The sequence below is a fragment of the Ranitomeya variabilis genome, chromosome 2 (assembly GCF_051348905.1).
Source record: "Ranitomeya variabilis isolate aRanVar5 chromosome 2, aRanVar5.hap1, whole genome shotgun sequence".
Lineage (NCBI taxonomy): Eukaryota > Metazoa > Chordata > Amphibia > Anura > Dendrobatidae > Ranitomeya > Ranitomeya variabilis.
The window spans coordinates 613,636,130-613,656,206 of NC_135233.1; the positions used below are offsets into that span (position 1 = coordinate 613,636,130).

Genomic DNA, 20,077 nt, shown 5'->3' on the forward strand with positions numbered 1-20,077 from the left:
ATTTCGCTTGCAAAATGCTAAAAAAACCGCGAAAAAAACAGGAAAAAAACGCAAAAAAAAAATGCAGTTTCTTGCAGAAAATTTCCGGTTTTCTTCATGAAATTTCTGCAAGAAATCCTGACGTGTGCACATACCCTGAATGGTACAATCTCTGCTTGCTGTTATCTGCTGCTTATCATCCTGCAACATTTCCTTTAACACTAGAACTACTGAACTCGTGACCCCGACTAGAACTACTGAATGTAGTCATTTTGACTACTGACTTGTTTTCGTTTATTTTTAGAGTTTCATTTGTGGTTATTTATTAATATTTTTAATGTATTATTATTGTGAGATCCAACAGTAATGCTTTGGAATGTTTTTTTTCTGATTTTTCATATTTTTCTACAGGAAATAACAAAAGTAAACTAAGTAAAACAATAATAATAGACGTATAATGTTCGTTCATTTTTGACTGGACCTATAAAAGTCTTGATGTTTTAGCTAATTAGGCTAGTTTCACATTTGCGTTTAAAAACGCAGCGTTTAAAACGCAAACGCAGGTGGTGAAAAAAACAAATGTTAACGCGTGCAAACGCTGCGTTTTTTAGACGCATGCGTTTTCTCATGCGGTAAAAAAAGCGGTGTTTTGACGCGTTTACATGCATTTTTTCCTGCGTTTGCGTTTTTGAAACGCATGCTGAGAAGTGTGTGACAGCTGCCAATCATCAAAATCATCTAGAAAACCCACTATAAATAGAAATAGCTAGGGTTGGGGTTAGGGTTAGGGGTAGGGTTAGGATCCCTAGGGTTAGGGTTAGGGGTAGGGTTAGGGTTTGGATCCCTTTATCACCTTGATGGTTAGAGTTAGGGTTAGGGTTTGGATCCCTTTATCACCTTGATGGTTAGGGTTGGGGTTTGGATTTCTTTATCACCTTGATGGTTAGGGTTAGGGTTTGGATCCCTTTATCACCTTGATGGTGGGGGGTGGCTTATCAGTGTGTATTCTTGTTTTTTTCTATGGAAACGCATGCGTTTAAAATGCAACCAAACGCATGTGCTTAAAAACGCATGCGTTTACATAGACAGCAATACGTTTTTTTGCGGCAAAAAAACGCCTATAGAAATTACTACATGTTGCATTTCTGCAACAAAACGCAAGCATAGAAAAGACGCATGCGTCGTCAAATGCGGCAAAACGCATACAAAAAAAACGCATGCGTTTTTAATGTTAAATATAGGAAAAAAACGCATGCGTTTTTTTGCGCTAAAACGCAGCGGCAAAAAACGCAAATGTGAAACCAGCCTTATACATTTTTTTGCAGAATTATGTATGTGAACATGGTTGATCATAAACAAAAGAAAAATGAAAAAAAACACGTAATTTTTATCGTTTTCGCGTCATAAACCATTACATTGCATTATTGCTATATTCATGCATATTGCCCATTTGCAGATAAAAAAATATTCTTTCTAGCTGTAAACTATAACTAATAACATCAAGCTGTATGCAAATATAGTTTTTCCCCCAAAAAAATTGCTGCTTCACACTATACAGTAAAAAATAATTGAATAATATGACAATAAAATGTTGTATCTGCTATATACTTGTATGAGTTTTTTGAGCTCTTAGGCCATGTGCACACGTTCAGTATTTTTCGCGTTTTTTCACTATAAAAACGTGATGAAAACGCGAAAAAAACACTAACATATGCCTCCCATTATTTTCAGGGTATTCCGCATTTTTTGTGCATATGTTGCATTTTTTTCCGCGAAAAAATCGCATCGCGGAAAAAAAAGCAACATGTTCATTAAATTTGCATAATTGCGGGGTTCCGCACACCTAGGAATGCATTGATCTGCTTATTTCCCGCACGGGGCTGTGCACACCATGGGGGAAGTAAGCAGATTATGTGCGGTTGGTACCCAGGGTGGAGGAGAGGAGACTCTCCTCCACGGACTGGGCACCATATAATTGGTAAAAAAAAAAGAATTAAAATAAAAAATAGTGATATACTCACCTTCGATGCCCCCGCAGTCTTCCCGCCTCTCAGGTGCATGCTGCCGCTTCGGTTCCTATAGATGGTGTGTGGTGAAGGACCTGCGATGACGTCGCGGTCTTGTGATTGGTCGCGAGACCGGTCATGTGACCGCTCACGTGACCGCGACGTCATCGAAGGTCCTGCACACACACATCATCTATAGGAACGGACGCCGCTGAGGAGATCGGCTGTCTGCAGGTGAGTATAAGCATTTTTTTTATTTTTTTTATTATTTTTAAACATTCTATCTTTTACTATTGATGCTGCATAGGCAGCATCTACAGTAAAAAGTTGGTCACACTTGTCAAACACTATGTTTGACAAGTGTGACCAACCTGTCAGTCAGTTTTCCAAGCGATGCTACAGATCGCTTGGAAAACTTTAGCATTCTGCAAGCTAATTTCGCTTGCAAAATGCTAAAAAAACCGCGAAAAAAACGGGAAAAAAAGGCAAAAAAAAAATGCGGATTTCTTGCAGAAAATTTCCGGTTTTCTTCAGGAAATTTCTGCAAGAAATCCTGACGTGTGCACATACCCTTATGTCTGCATGTGTTCGCTTTGTCTCTTCAGGTGAACTGAAAGTAAACTTACTATCCAGACTACTGTCTACTGCTAGGACCAGAGAAAAACAACACCCTTCTTTAGCATAAGATAAGAGCCTACAGTATTTCAAACAAACTCTTTTCAGTTCAGCATTACACAGTATGCATGAGACAGGGATTGGATTATAACCAAATTGGATTATGTAACCCGTGCTTAAAGGCCCCGTCTCACTAAGCGATTTACCAACGATCACGACCAGCGATACGACCTGGCCGTGATCGTTGGTAAGTCGTTGTGTGGTCGCTGGGGAGCTGTCACACAGACAGCTCTCTCCAGCGACCAACGATCAGGGGAACGACTTCGGCATCGTTGAAACTGTCTTCAACGATGCCGAAGTCCCCCTGCAGTACCCGGGTAACCAGGGTAAACATCGGGTTACTAAGCGCAGGGCCGTGCTTAGTAACCCGATGTTTACCCTGGTTACCAAAAAAAACAAACAGTACATACTCGCTTTTCGGTGTCCAGGTCCCTTGCCGTCTGCTTCCTGCTCTGGCTGAGATCCGGCCGTACAGTGAGAGCAGAGCGGTGACGTCACTGCTGTGCTCTCACTTCTCACTGTACGGCCGGCACTCAGTCAGAGCAGGAAGCAGACGGCAAGGGACCTGGACACCGAAAGGCGAGTATGTACTGTTTGTTTTTTTTGGTAACCAGGGTAAACATCGGGTTACTAAGCGCGGCCCTGCGCTTAGTAACCCGATGTTTACCCTGGTTACCAGTGAAGACATCGCTGGATCGGTGTCACACACACCGATTCAGCGATGTCAGCGGGGCCTCAACGACCAAAAAAAGGTCCAGGCCATTCCGACACGACCAGCGATCTCGCAGCAGGGGCCTGATCGCTGGTACGTGTCACACATAGCGAGATCGCTATGGAGGTCGCTGTTGCGTCACAAAACTTGTGACTCAGCAGCGATCTCGCTAGCGATCTCGCTATGTGAGACGGGGCCTTAACACTACACCTCTTCTCTCTGAGGTCAGTGCTATGGTAGGTGACGTTGGATAAAGGTACCGTTACACTAAACGACTTACCAACGATCACGACCAGCGATTCGACCTGGCCGTGATCGTTGGTAAGTCGTTGTGTGGTCGCTGGGGAGCTGTCACACAGACAGCTCTCTCCAGCGACCAACGATCAGGGGAACGACTTCGGCATCGTTGAAACGGTCTTCAACGATGCCGAAGTCCCCCTGCAGCACCCGGGTAACCAGGGTAAACATCGGGTTAGTAAGTGCAGAGCCGCGCTTAGTAACCCGATATTTACCCTGGTTACCATAGTAAAAGTAAAAAAAAAAAACAGTACATACTCACATTCTGATGTCTGTCACGTCCCCCGGCGTCCACAGGGTTACGCGCTGCTGCTCAGAGCTTCCTGCACTGACTGTGTCAGCGCCGGCCATAAAGCAGAGCACAGCAGTGACGTCACCCTGTTACTAAGCAGCCCTGCGCTTAGTAACCCGATATTTACCCTGGTTACAAGTGAACTCATCGCTGGATCGGCGTCACACACGCCGATCCAGCGATGACAGCGGGTGATCAGCGACGAAATAAAGTTGTGGACTTCTAGCTCCGACCAGCGATATCACAGCGGGATCCAGATCGCTGCTGCGTGTCAAACACAACGAGATCGCTATCCAGGACGCTGCAACGTCACGGATCGTCGTCGTTCTCGCTGCAAAGTCGCATAGTGTGAAGGTACCTTTAGGCTACTTTCACACTTGCGTCGTTCGACGCACATCGCAATGCGTCATTTTGGAGAAAAACGCATCCTGCAAAGTTGCCCGCAGGATGCGTTTTTTCTCCATACAGTAGACTTTCATTGCAACAGATTGCCACACATCGCATCCGTCGTGCGATGGATGCGTCGTGTTTTGGTGGACCATCGGCACCAAAAAATATTCCATGTAACTTTTTTGTGCGTCGTGTCCGCCATTTTCAACCATGCATGCATGCATTGCATGCAATGCATGCATTTTCGCATGCGCGGCCGAAACTCCACCCCCTCCTCCCCGCAACTCACAATGGGGCAGCGGATGCGTTGAAAAACTGTATCCGCTGCCCCCGTTGTGATTTTATTTCACAGGATGCGTCGGCACATCGGCCCCACGCACTGCGACGGGTCCGTACCGACGCTAGTGTGAAAGTACCCTAACACAAGGAAAATGTGAAAAGTTGCCATCTGAATTGAACTACATCTACACTCACCGGCCACTTTATTAGGTACACCATGCTAGTAACGGGTTGGACCCCCTTTTGCCTTCAGAACTGCCTCAATTCTTCGTGGCATAGATTCAACAAGGTGCTGGAAGCATTCCTCAGAGATTTTGGTCCATATTGACATGATGGCATCACACAGTTGCCGCAGATTTGTCGGCTGCACATCCCAAAGATGCTCCATACAAGGCAGGATGGATCCATGCTTTCATGTTGTTTACGCCAAATTCTGACCCTACCATCCGAATGTCGCAGCAGATATCGAGACTCATCAGACCAAGCAACGTTTTTCCAATCTTCTACTGTCCAATTTCGATGAGCTTGTACAAATTGTAGCCTCAGTTTCCTGTTCTTAGCTGAAAGGAGTGGTACCCGGTGTGGTCTTCTGCTGCTGTAGCCCATCTGCCTCAAAGTTCGACGCACTGTGCGTTCAGAGATGCTCTTAGGCCTACCTTGGTTGTAACGGGTGGCGATTTGAGTCACTGTTGCCTTTCTATCAGCTCGAACCAGTCTGCCCATTCTCCTCTGACCTCTGGCATCAACAAGGCATTTCCGCCCACAGAACTGCCGCTCACTGGATTTTTTTTCTTTTTCGGACCATTCTCTGTAAACCCTAGAGATGGTTGTGCGTGAAAATCCCAGTAGATCAGCAGTTTCTGAAATACTCAGACCAGCCCTTCTGGCACCAACAACCATGCCACGTTCAAAGGCACTCAAATCACCTTTCTTCCCCATACTGATGCTCGGTTTGAACTGCAGGAGATTCTCTTGACCATACCCAGTTGTCAGGTGGAACCTATTTGTATGCTACTATGTTCCGGAGGGCCGTGACACACACACACGTCACTTCCGCCGGCTTTTTCTCACATGCACGCTGCTTATACAGCTGCACGCCGGTCATACTGCATTACCAGGAGCCGGTGACGTCATTTCCGGCCCAGCGGACAGCCACTGACCATAGGCTAAAACGGCCGATATGGCCCCTCCCCCAGTGCATTTTATGGCGGTTTCCACGTCCCCTGATCAGACTAGCGGTGGATTCCGCGTCTGTCAGTGGCGCTTCAAGACACATCCTCCACAGGTAACCACCCTTCAGCATGGCTTATCCTCACCATCTAACTATTTGGCATGTATATTTAAACGCATTCCTCCCTTTTATCCCCAGTCTCTTAACCGGCACAGCGCTCTAGTAAGGTATGCTTACACCAGCACAACCCCTGGTCACTGCACTATAGGCAGGCTTCTCATTTTTCTTTCCATACATAGGCGTCACAGTCATAAGTGCCCTGAGACACTACGGTCTCTTTTTTTCCAAGCCTCAGTATAGTACGGTACGTGTCTTACACTCCCTCCCTCTACCACTTTATGTCATAGACAGTGTTGTGCCACTGTATTCTGCATGGTTCTCTTCTGCTTATATTTCGACTGTACTATTGGACTTGTTATCATATAGATGCTGTTGACCTTCTTTGTTCATGCAATGTATATACTTTTGTTTATGTTTATTTATTTGTTTATTTATTTTGGTCTATTTGGTTGTTTATTTTTCACATGTAGTTACTGATGAAGGTCCATATGACGGACCGAAACGTTTGTTGGGTACTACAATAAATTTTCACATAAGCATCAAGTTGAGTGCTAGGTTTTTTTCGTTATTGTATTAAGGTGTGGGAGCCTACCTAAGCACCTTCCTACCAGTAGTGCACACGCTTCTTTTTCCTTAACATTGTTTCCCCTACGTGGAGCACACTGACGGGTCATGACTACGTTCTCTTATAATGCAGAAGAGACCTCGAATATTTTGGCACGTTCCACTTTCAATAGCGATTTTCTTAAAATCCCACCAAGGGAGATCAGGGGGAGAGATTTAGAGCGGGAGCTTCGCCACTTCACAAACATTGAACTCCACTGTGCCACACTCACCGAATATCTTCGAGCACAACGGATCCCTAGGGGTCTACGGGTACCACTACGTCCCACACTCTTTCGGGACTCCTCTGATTACTGTATTAAGTATGAACAAATACTTAACAAATGTTCTTTTGACATTATCACCCTGACAATCGAGCATCTGCAGAAAGCGATTTCCACGAGTTCGGAAGCCATCAAGTCTATCGAGGTGCAGCTATCCTCGTCCGGTCCTCCCGAAGAACTCACAGCTCTTAGAGACCAGATATCCAAGAATATTGAGAAACACCGACGGGAGGAGAGGAAGCGCATTAAATTTAACAGGGACACGGAGGATTACGAACGTCAACAGGTTTATAGATGGCAAGACAACTTCTACGTTCGACGCAACACATCACGTCAGGCTCCCCGATCCTCCCTCGACTACTCGACATCAGGCTCGGAACAAGAACAAGGAACCTCTACAGCCATCCCTCCCCGTTTTTTAGGCCAACGACAACGCTACCCGCGAAGAAGACCACGAGGCGCGGCCATGGACACAGGAAGAGACTCAGACCAGGCGAGAATAACGAGATCTCAGGTACCAACCCGCTGGTTATAAACATTTCTGATAGACTACTTGGGGTGGCGGAATATAGTGTACTGCAGAAGGGACTATCGTTTTGTCCTTCGTATCAGTGCCACACCTTTGATCTGGAGATGGACCTTCAGCGATTTTTTCGCACTCTTAGACTTAAAGCCTTTTTCGCTACCTCCTCAGAACCAGCCCCGATCCAATCTGATATTGTACCATCAGATCATACTCTGTCCTCACGCAGTTTGGGTCTCCATACAAAAAGCCACTTTAGGCCCCCTCATGGCTCTCACGCCATGGAAACCTTTATTGGCTTCGTCCAGAATTCGTTCAAATCACTATGCGAGGATATCAGAAGGGGTAGACTGTCATATCCTCCCAATCTTTCCACTACGTAAAGACAGGCCCTACAAGGCCTACAAAATGATACCAGCCTAGTTATCAAGCCGGCCGACAAAGGGGGCGCCCTGGTTATAATGAATAAGACAGATTACCTCCTCGAAATTAGACGTCAATTGGACAACTCCACCATTTATGTTAAGTTACCACGAGACCCTACGGTTGCTACTCGGCAAACCATTTCTGATACTCTTCTGAAATACACCCAACTAGGGGTTTTAGATCCAAAAACATGTGAATTTCTTACCAATTTACATCCGGTTATCCCTGTTTTCTATACCATTCCTAAAATTCACAAAAATCTGGAGAAACCACCAGGGAGGCCGATAGTAGCCTCCACTGACTCCATACTCTCCCCTTTGGCGGTATACCTAGAAAAAATCTTAACTCCTCTGATACGGAGATCTAAATCCTTCATCCTGGACACGGGATCCTTCTTAAATATTTTAAAGGAGGTGGGACCTATCCCTCCACATTCTATACTGGTTACCATGGATGTAAAAGATTTATACACTTCCATCCCACACATAGAGGGTATCAACTCCGTTCACAAATTACTTACCCAGTCTGGTTTTCAATCTGACCAAATTAACCTGTGTGTTGAACTGTTGACCATCATTCTTACCCGCAATTATTTTATGTTCCAGGACGATTTCTACCTGCAGATCCGGGGCACCGCGATGGGCTCCAACGTAGCGCCCCCCTATGCTAATTGTTACATGGCCGACTTCGAGGAGAGTCAGATATACTCAAACTCCCTGTTCCGTAGTAACGTACTCCTTTGGAGACGTTACATAGACGACGTCTTCTGCATATGGGGGGGCACGTTGGAGGCCCTCGCCTCCTTTTTTGACTGGCTTAATACAGCCTGGCCGGGGATCTCCTTTACCAAGTCACAGGATCCCACCCGGATCAACTTTCTGGACACAATGGTCATCCTACAACCAGACGGTTCCATTTCCACTGACCTCTATACAAAAAGTACTGATCGTAACAGTTTGTTACACTTTACGAGTTTCCATCCCCCTGCCACTAAGAGATCAGTACCCAAGTCCCAATTTCACCGGGTATCAAAAATTGTGTCTGACTCGGATCTACGACCACTCCGTCTACAAGAAATGGCCACCAAATTCACCCAACGTGGCTACCCATCATCCATTCTTCAGCAAGCCACCTTACCTGCGCTCCCACGATCCACTAAAGCCTCTAATCGAGTCCCATTTATACATTCATATCACCCATTTGCTTATATTCTACATAGGTCCATACGCCAAAATTGGCACTTATTGTCAAAGGCACATCCTCACGTTCCTGAATTCCAAAACCCATTCCTTCCCTGTTTCAAGCGCCCACCCAATCTGAAAGATTCATTGGTAAGGGCGGACTTAGGGTCAACTAAATCATCCCCACGCCAACGGTTTTTACAAAACCCCCGTACAGGGACTTTCCCATGCCTCAATTGCTCACAGTGCCATAATGTCCTCAAAGGCTCCTCCTTTCACCATCCTCGCTCGGGCAAAACATTTCCTATTCCAGATTACTTCACCTGCGCCTCATCTTGGGTTATATACCTGATCAAATGCCCATGTGGACTCTTATACGTGGAGGAAACCACGCAATCAATACGCGATCGGATCTCCAAGCACAAGTCCACAGTCCGTTGTAAACACCTTCTACTACCCATTCCGTCACACTTCAATACCCTAGGCCACAATATCTCACAGTTACGGTTCCAGGTAATCGAACACATCCCCCCCATGAGACGGGGTGGTAATCGGGTTGCCCGTCTAAAACGGAGGGAGGCCTTCTGGATCCACACGTTGGAGAACCTTCACCCATTGGGCCTCAATAGGGACTATGATCTGGCGTCTTTTCTCTAAGTACTCATTTGGGCAGTAATTTTCCTGTTAAGCATATTTTAATTACATTTATACTGACCCCTCTGCTGCGGTCCCTAAGGTCCAGCTGGTTTTGTGCTGGCATGCTCTGTGACCCCATTCCATTACAAGTAACCTATGTCCCCACATGTGGATGTCCTAATTTTATCTATTCTCCTATATCTTTGGTATCTACCTCACATCGGTTATGTCATTATCCCACAATATTGCATCCATTTTATATGGGGGTTATTTATTGTAACTCATGTATAATTTTGTGTCAGATGTAACTGTTTTTCTCTTCTCATTATCAGAGCCGTCTGTATTGAAATTTATGTTATGCCACCATCCACCGGTACAGTCACGGACCGCACTGGATCAAGTCTTTTTTATCATCCACACGGCTGAACACGGCGCAGAAAGATCACTTTCACCACGGCAATCTTCGACCATTCACTGGATCCCTAATAGGCACCGCCCCTCTGAGCTTTTCTGTGATTGTCCTTAATCGCCGTTGTTGTCAGGTGGAACCTATTTGTATGCTACTATGTTCCGGAGGGCCGTGACACACACACACGTCACTTCCGCCGGCTTTTTCTCACATGCACGCTGCTTATACAGCTGCACGCCGGTCATACTGCATTACCAGGAGCCGGTGACGTCATTTCCGGCCCAGCGGACAGCCACTGACCATAGGCTAAAACGGCCGATATGGCCCCTCCCCCAGTGCATTTTATGGCGGTTTCCACGTCCCCTGATCAGACTAGCGGTGGATTCCGCGTCTGTCAGTGGCGCTTCAAGACACATCCTCCACAGGTAACCACCCTTCAGCATGGCTTATCCTCACCATCTAACTATTTGGCATGTATATTTAAACGCATTCCTCCCTTTTATCCCCAGTCTCTTAACCGGCACAGCGCTCTAGTAAGGTATGCTTACACCAGCACAACCCCTGGTCACTGCACTATAGGCAGGCTTCTCATTTTTCTTTCCATACATAGGCGTCACAGTCATAAGTGCCCTGAGACACTACGGTCTCTTTTTTTCCAAGCCTCAGTATAGTACGGTACGTGTCTTACACTCCCTCCCTCTACCACTTTATGTCATAGACAGTGTTGTGCCACTGTATTCTGCATGGTTCTCTTCTGCTTATATTTCGACTGTACTATTGGACTTGTTATCATATAGATGCTGTTGACCTTCTTTGTTCATGCAATGTATATACTTTTGTTTATGTTTATTTATTTGTTTATTTATTTTGGTCTATTTGGTTGTTTATTTTTCACATGTAGTTACTGATGAAGGTCCATATGACGGACCGAAACGTTTGTTGGGTACTACAATAAATTTTCACATAAGCATCAAGTTGAGTGCTAGGTTTTTTTCGTTACCTATCTGTTATGATCCTAGTGGCAAGGATCGCAAGTAGGACTAGCTAAGTAACTAAACCGACTACAAACTCTGGGGAAGTGGTAACTGAATTGAGAACCCTATTCAAAATATCCACGCAGAGATCGCTCGAGCCCCCGCACCAACTAACGGTGCGGGGGAAGCAACTCTGTACCCCAGAGCAAACCAGCAGAAGAAATCACATATTAGCAAGCTGGACTAAACTCATCATACACAGAAATCATATTGCAGACTGATGAGCAAAAAATAATTAAACAGAACTTAGCTTCTCCTGAAGAGACTGAAACCGAAGATAATCAGGAGTAATCAAAATAGCACTGAGTACATTGACAGCCGGCAACAAGTGGAAGTGAAACAGAGCTAAATAGGAAACTCCCAAGTGAATAACGAGGCAGCTGATCAGCCACAGACCCGCAGGATAACAAACAAAGCCACCAGGGGGAGCCCAAAACAAAAGTCACACAATACCACCTGTGACCACAAGAGGGAGCCTGAAAACAGAGTTCACAACAGTACCCCCCCCTTGAGGAGGGGTCACCGAACCCTCATCAAAACCCCCAGGGCGATCAGGGTGAGCCACATGGAAGGCACGAACCAAATCGGCCGCATGAACATCAGAGGCGACAACCCAGGAATTATCCTCCTGACCATAGCTCTTCCATTTAACCAAATACTGAAGCCTCCGTCTAGAAATACGAGAATCCAAGATCTTCTCCACCACGTATTCCAATTCTCCCTCAACCAGCACAGGGGCAGGAGGCTCAACCGGAGGACCCACAGGCACCACATACCTCCGCAACAACGACCGATGAAACACATTATGAATAGCAAACGATGCTGGGAGGTCCAAACGAAATGACACAGGGTTAAGGACTTCCAAAATCTTATAAGGACCGATAAACCGAGGCTTGAACTTAGGAGAGGAGACCTTCATAGGAACAAAGCGAGAAGACAACCACACCAAGTCCCCAACGCGAAGTCGGGGACCCACACAACGACGGCGGTTGGCAAAGCGCTGAGCCTTCTCTTGTGACAGCTTCAAATTGTCCACAACATGATTCCAAATCTGATGCAACTTATCCACCACAACATCCACTCCAGGACAGTCAGAAGGCTCCACCTGACCCGAGGAAAAACGAGGATGAAACCCCGAATTACAAAAAAAAGGAGAAACCAAAGTAGCAGAACTAGCCCGATTATTAAGGGCAAACTCGGCCAACGGCAAAAAAGTCACCCAGTCGTCCTGATCAGCAGAAACAAAACATCTCAAATAGGTTTCCAAGGTCTGATTAGTTCGTTCGGTTTGGCCATTCGTCTGAGGATGGAAGGCCGACGAAAAAGACAAATCAATGCCCATCTTAGCGCAAAAGGTCCGCCAAAATCTAGACACAAACTGGGATCCTCTGTCGGAAACAATATTTTCAGGGATCCCATGCAAACGAACCACATTTTGAAAAAACAGCGGAACCAACTCGGAGGAGGAAGGCAACTTAGGCAAGAGCACCAAATGGACCATCTTAGAAAAATGATCACACACCACCCAGATGACAGACATTCTCTGAGAGACAGGGAGATCCGAAATAAAATCCATGGAAATGTGCGTCCAAGGCCTCTTCGGGACAGGCAAAGGTAACAGCAAACCACTGGCACGAGAACAGCAAGGCTTAGCCCGAGCACAAATTCCACAAGACTGCACAAAGGAACGCACATCCCGCGACAAGGAAGGCCACCAAAAGGACCTGGCCACCAAATCTCTGGTACCAAATATTCCAGGATGGCCCGCCAACACCGAAGAATGAACCTCGGAAATAACTCTGCTGGTTCATCTATCCGGGACAAACAGTCTCTCCGGTGGACAACGGTCAGGTCTATCCGCCTGAAACTCCTGCAGCACTCGTCGCAAATCTGGGGAGATGGCAGACAAAATCACCCCTTCTCTGAGAATACCAGCCGGCTCTGAATCTCCAGGAGAGTCAGGCACAAAACTCCTAGAAAGAGCATCAGCCTTTACATTCTTCGAACCAGGCAGGTACGAGACCACGAAATCAAAACGAGAGAAAAACAACGACCAACGAGCCTGTCTAGGATTCAGCCGCTTGGCCGACTCGAGATAAACCAGATTCTTGTGATCAGTCAAGACCACCACACGATGCTTAGCTCCCTCGAGCCAATGTCGCCACTCCTCAAATGCCCACTTCATAGCCAACAACTTCCGATTACCGACATCATAATTCCGCTCGGCAGGCGAAAACTTTCTTGAAAAGAAAGCACATGGCTTCATCACAGAGCCATCGGCCCTTCTCTGCGACAAAACAGCCCCCGCTCCAATCTCGGAAGCATCAACCTCGACCTGGAAAGGAAGAGAGACATCTGGCTGACATAAGACTGGAGCCGAAGAAAACCGGCGCTTCAGCTCCCGAAAGGCCTCCACAGCCGCAGGAGACCAGTTAGTAACATCAGAACCTTTCTTGGTCAAATCCGTCAAAGGCTTAACAACACCAGAAAAATTAGCGATGAAGCGACGGTAAAAATTAGCAAAACCCAAGAACTTCTGAAGACTCTTAACAGATGTAGGCTGTGTCCAGTCATGAATAGCCTGAACCTTGACTGGGTCCATCTCAATAGTAGAAGGAGAAAAAATGAAACCCAAAAAAGAAACCTTCTGAACTCCAAAAAGACATTTTGAGCCCTTCACAAATAAAGCATTGGCACGCAGGACCTGAAACACCATCCTGACCTGCTTAACATGGGACTCCCAATCATCAGAAAAAAACAGAATATCATCCAGATACACAATCATAAATTCATCCAGATATTCGCGGAAGATGTCGTGCATAAAAGACTGAAAGACAGAAGGAGCGTTAGAAAGTCCAAAAGGCATCACCAAGTACTCAAAATGGCCTTCGGGCGTATTAAATGCAGTTTTCCATTCATCACCCTGTTTAATACGCACAAGGTTATACGCACCACGAAGATCTATCTTAGTGAACCAACTAGACCCCTTAATGCGAGCAAACAGATCAGATAACAATGGCAAAGGATACTGTAATTTGACCGTGATTTTATTTAGAAGGCGATAATCAATACAAGGTCTCAGAGAACCATCCTTCTTAGCCACAAAAAAGAACCCCGCACCAAGAGGGGAGGAGGAGGGGCGAATAAGTCCTTTCTCCAAAGACTCCTTTATATAACTCCGCATGACAGCATGCTCCGGCACTGACAAATTGAAAAGTCATCCCTTAGGAAACTTACTACCAGGAATCAAATGTAGGTATGTTGGACTTGACTCCTTGTTATGCTGTACGGCGCGTGCGCATTGAGCAGAGGCCCGGGGGAACGCAAACCGCAAGCGACAGCGGACTGATTTTCTGAGCGCACACACTGCGCCGGAAAACGTGGGGATGATTGACACAATACCCCGGGGACCGGAAACACACATACATAGCAATGGCGATACCACGCCATGTAATGCCATGCTGGCTACATTTAAATGGAGGTAGGACGTTATATATAATTATCTTTTTAGGAGGAAACTATTTAAGGGGGCACTTGTCCGTATGGATTCTCACCCTACCATTAGTCCATGCCAAGAACCAAATGCATCGGACACATAATAGTCACCTCCGGATGGAGGGACTTTTCTTCTGAATAGAATATTCCACAATTATATATGTTCCCCTGATGAATCTCACTGAAGTGAGAAGAAACGCGTAGGGAAGTTCAATTTCTTTGTGTGGTGGGTACAACTATTTAGCCTGACTTGGGTACTGTCCTTGTCAGGGCAGGAGCAAAACAGGGGCACGACTGGGGTAGTACAGCGATTACTCTCTCTTCCCCTTCCCCTCAAGTACCAATGGACTCCTGCCAGTAATTGACAACTATTTGGTGAGATAAAACCATTTTTTATTGAGCACGGTTATGCACTGTTTGCACTGTTTTGCACTTTATTGTGTATATTGTCCATAATATGTTTTTATCATAATAGGAGTAAAAGTTATGTTTTAATTCATTTTGTAAAGGACTCTCTTGGCTATTTATACTTATTGACTACTAGAGATTGTTCGGAAGTGTCTGGACTTGATACATCTTTTTTTGCTAAAACAGGAATCAAATTTATAGCACAATCACAATCCCTATGAGGAGGTAGAGAACTGAGTTTGGGCTCATCAAATACATCCTGGTAGTCTGACAAAAACGCAGGGACTTCAGAAGGAGTGGATGAAGCAATTGACACCACAGGAGCGTCGCCATGAATTCCCTGACAACCCCAACTTGACACAGACATTGCTTTCCAATCCAGGACTGGATTATGAGTCTGCAACCATGGCAGACCCAACACGACAACATCATGCAAATTATGCAGCACAAGAAAGCGAATCACCTCCTGATGAACAGGAGTCATGCACATGGTCACTTGTGTCCAGTACTGAGGTTTATTCGTAGCCAATGGCGTAGCATCAATTCCCCTTAGTGGAATAGGGAATTTTAAAGGCTCCAAAACAAAACCACAGCGCCTGGCAAATGACAAGTCCATCAGACTCAGGGCAGCACCTGAATCTACAAAAGCCATAACCGGGTAAGATGACAAGGAACAAATCAGGGTAACAGACAAAATGAACTTAGGCTGTAAAGTACCAATGGTGACAGATTTATCAACCTTTTTTTGCGCTTAGAGCATGCTGAGATAACATGAGCTGAGTCACCACAGTAAAAGCACAACCCATTTTGCCGTCTATAATTTTGCCGTTCACTTCAGGTCAGAATTCTATCACATTGCATAGACTCAGGTGTCTGTTCAGAAGACACCGCCAAATAGTGCACAGGTTTGCGCTCCCGCAAACGCCGATCAATCTGAATGGCCAGAGTCATTGACTCATTCAGACCTGCAGGCGTAGGGAACCCCACCATGACATTCTTAATGGCCTCAGAAAGACCTTTTCTGAAATTTGCAGCCAGGGCACACTCATTCCACTGAGTAAGCACCGACCATTTCCGAAATTTCTGGCAGTACACCTCTGCTTCATCTTGCCCCTGAGAGAGGGCCAACAACGCTTTTTCAGCCTGGTTCTCAAGATTAGGTTCCTCATAGAGCAATCCAAGGGCCAGAAAAAACGCATCAACACTGAGCAATGCCGGATCCCCTGGCGCCAATGCGAAGGCCCAATCTTGAGGGTCACCACGCAAGAAAGAAATTATAATTTTAACTTGCTGAACGGAATCACCAGAGGAACGAGGTTTCAAAGAAAGAAACAATTTACAATTGTTCTTAAAATTCAGGAACCTAGATCTATCTCCAGAAAACAACTCCGGAATAGGTATTCTAGGCTCTGACATAGGACTGTGAACAACAAAATCCTGAATACTTTGTACCCTTGCAGCAAGATGATCTACACTGGAGGCCAAACTCTGAATATCCATATCAGCAGCTGAGTTCAGAGCCACACCAAGATTAAGAGGAGGAGAGAAGCTAAACACACAGCAGCTAGACACACGGCAAAAAAAATAAATAAAATTCTCAAGGCTTCTTTTCTCCTGCTTCTGCCATGCAATTAACACTTTACCGGCCGGCTGTACTGTTATGATCCTAGTGGCAAGGATCGCAAGTCGGACTAGCTAAGTAACTAAACCGACTACAAACTCTGGGGAAGTGGTAACTGAATTGAGAACCCTATTCAAAATATCCCCACAGAGATCGCTCGAGCCCCCGCAACTAACGGTGCGGGGGAAGCAACTCTGTACCCCAGAGCAAACCAGCAGAAGAAATCACATATTAGCAAGCTGGACTAAACTCATCATACACAGAAATCATATTGCAGACTGATGAGCAAAAAATAATTAAACAGAACTTAGCTTCTCCTGAAGAGACTGAAACCGAAGATAATCAGGAGTAATCAGAATAGCACTGAGTACATTGACAGCCGGCAACAAGTGGAAGTGAAACAGAGCTAAATAGGAAACTCCCAAGTGAATAACGAGGCAGCTGATCAGCCACAGACCCGCAGGATAACAAACAAAGCCACCAGGGGGAGCCCAAAACAAAAGTCACACAATACCACCTGTGACCACAAGAGGGAGCCTGAAAACAGAGTTCACAACACCTATCCATCGCAATTAACGATATCACGCTTTCCCCCGTACCGGGACTCCGCTGCCTCGGAGTAACCCTTGATTCTGCCCTGTCCTTCAAACCGCACATCCAAGCTCTTTCCACCTCCTGTCGCATCCAGCTCAAAAATATCTCCAGAATCCATCCTTTCCTCAACCCTCATCTTCTAAAATGCTTGTGCATGCCCTCATCATCTCCCGCCTCGACAACTGCAACATCCTTTTCTGTGGCCTCCCTGCTAACACTCTTGAACCTCTCCAGTCCATCCTTAACACTGCTGCCCGACTAATTTATCTCTTTCCTCGCTACTCCTCCGCTTCTCCCCTCTGCAAATCTCTTCACTGGCTACCATTCCCTCAGAATAACCAGTTCAAATTACTAATACTGACCTACAAGGCCATGTATAACCTCTCTCCTTCATACATCTCTGAACTAATCTCCCGATATCTTTCCTCATGTAATCTCCGGTCCTCCTTCTCTTCTCCACTTATTCGCTCCTCACCCAACCGCCTCCAAGACTTCTCCCGAATATCCCCCATCCTCTGGAATTCTTTGCCCCAACACGTCCGACTATCAACCACATTTGGATCCTTCAGACGGAACCTGAAAACCCACCTCTTCAGGAAAGCTTACAGCCTGCACTGACCCCGCTGCCTCCTTACCACTACTGGAGCTACCGCTTCACCAACACCTGAGCTGCTGCAACCCCCCAATCTACTGTCTCCTTCCCCACCATCCTGTATAATGTAAGCCCACCAGGGCAGGGTCCTCTCCCCTCTGTATCAGTCTGTGATTGTTAGTTTGTTTACTGTAAGGGTATGTGCACACGTCAGGATTTCTTGCAGAAATTTCCTGAAGAAAACCGGAAATTTTCTGCAAGAAATCCGCATTTTTTTTTTTGCGTTTTTTTCCCGTTTTTTTAGCATTTTGCAAGCGAAATTAGCTTGCAGAATGCTAAAGTTTTCCAAGCGATCTGTAGCATCGCTTGGAAAACTGACTGACAGGTTGGTCACACTTGTCAAACATAGTGTTTGACAAGTGTGACCAACTTTTTACTATAGATGCTGCCTATGCAGCATCAATAGTAAAAGATAGAATGTTTAAAAATAATAAAAAACATTAAAAAAATGGTTATACTCACCTGCAGACAGCTGATCTCCTCAGCGGCGTCCGTTCCTATAGATGGTGTGTGTGTGAAGGACCATCGATGACGTCGCGGACACGTGAGCGGTCACATGAGCGGTCACGCGACCAATCACAAGACCGCGACGTCATCGCAGGTCCTTCACACACACCATCTATAGCAACGGAAGCGGCAGCATGCACCGATGAGAGGCGGGAAGACTCCGGGGCCATTGAAGGTGAGTATATCACTATTTTTTATTTTAATTCTTTTTTTTTCACCAATTATATGGTGCCCAGTCCGTGTCCTCTCCTCCACCCTGGGTACCAACCGCACATGATCTGCTTACTTCCCGCATGGTGTGCACAGCCATATGCGGAAAGTAAGTAGATCAATGCATTCCTAGGTGTGCGGAATCCCCGCAATTCCACAAATTTAATGAACATGTTACTTTTTTTTCCACGATGCAATTTTTTCGTGGAAAAAAATGCAACATTTGCACAAGAAATGCGGAATACACTGTAAATAATAGGAGACATATGTAAGCGGTTTTTTTCGCATTTTTTTCGCATTTTTATCATGTTTTTATAGCGAAAAAACAAGAAAAAAACGCGAAAAATACTGAACGTGTGCACATGGCCTAAGTGATATCTGTAATTTGTATGTAACCCCTTCTCATGTACAGCACCATGGAATCAATGGTGCTATATAAATAAATAATAATAATAATGTCATAGGCTTCTTTCATGTTGACTTCATAACCAACTGGAATTGAAGGTAGCATATAGCATTGTGCTATTATTCAGCAAGACAGCTTGTTTTGAATGAATCGATTAAGAGCCTCCATTCCTCTGCATTATGACTTCTCTTCAGAGCTTCGGTTAAACTGTTAATGTCGTTGCATGTCACAATGAAAAAGTATTAGACAAGATCTTTATCAAGTTTCTGCAACAAATAAATCCGAATATCGCGCTAGGAGATTCAACAGCTGTAGCAGGGAACTTAAGAGCTCAACCATACTCTTGGGCAGACCCAAATCTCTAACAAGATCATTTAATTCACTTTGTGTTATAAGGTGTGTTTCAGTTCAGGTTTCTGACAGAAAATCTGGGTCGATAAGGGAAGATGCTTCATGACACCAAGCACCCTCGTCTTCCTCACTTGACTCGACTGAAAATGTTTCTAGTGCTTTTGGAACCGGCAGTTCTTCTGTATGTGGTACTGGGCATATTGCAGATAGAAGGTATGGATACTGTAAAGTCCACTTCTTCCTTGAAACTCCTTTCCTAATAGGGAACACGATGCAGAAATGGCAATAGGTAGTATGATCGGTTGACTCTCTCCAGCAAAAGGCAGAGATTTCCTCTTCCCATGCAACCACTGAGTAAGATGTGATGCGTATCAACTGCAGGATATGTGTGGAGTAGAGATGAGCGGTGTTCGAGTCGAACTGTTTGCCAATTTCAAATTCAAGCTGTTTTGGGCGGTGTTCGAGTCGTTCGACGAACCCGAACAATTTGCTTAAAATTCGGCTGTTTGAGTTTCTGTTCGATAACTGTTCGTTCACCAAAAGCCTAGCTTGATTTGCACATTAAAACTATTTATCATTGTCAATAGACTGTTTCAGTGTATAGTGGGCGGGGAGGCGGGGGATAGATCTGTGCTGAAATAACGCCGATCTCCATTTTTTTTTTTCTTTCCCGCATTTACAGAGGGGCGGTGCAGTCTCTCAGCCTATCAGCAGTAAACACACACACAGCAATGTGCATGTGATGCACACAAGCAAGGGCATGTGTCATTGGCTGTGTATGTCACATGTCCTTGCTCTATAAGAACCAGCCATTTG

At 45.5% G+C, this 20,077-nt stretch overlaps 1 long non-coding RNA gene across 1 annotated transcript in view; it reads right to left on the reverse strand.

Annotated features, from left to right (window-relative positions):
* The window catches only part of LOC143807325 (uncharacterized), a 265,411-nt gene that overhangs the window by 152,389 nt on the left and 92,945 nt on the right, over positions 1-20,077 (reverse strand). The gene's annotated exons all lie outside the window — the stretch shown is intronic.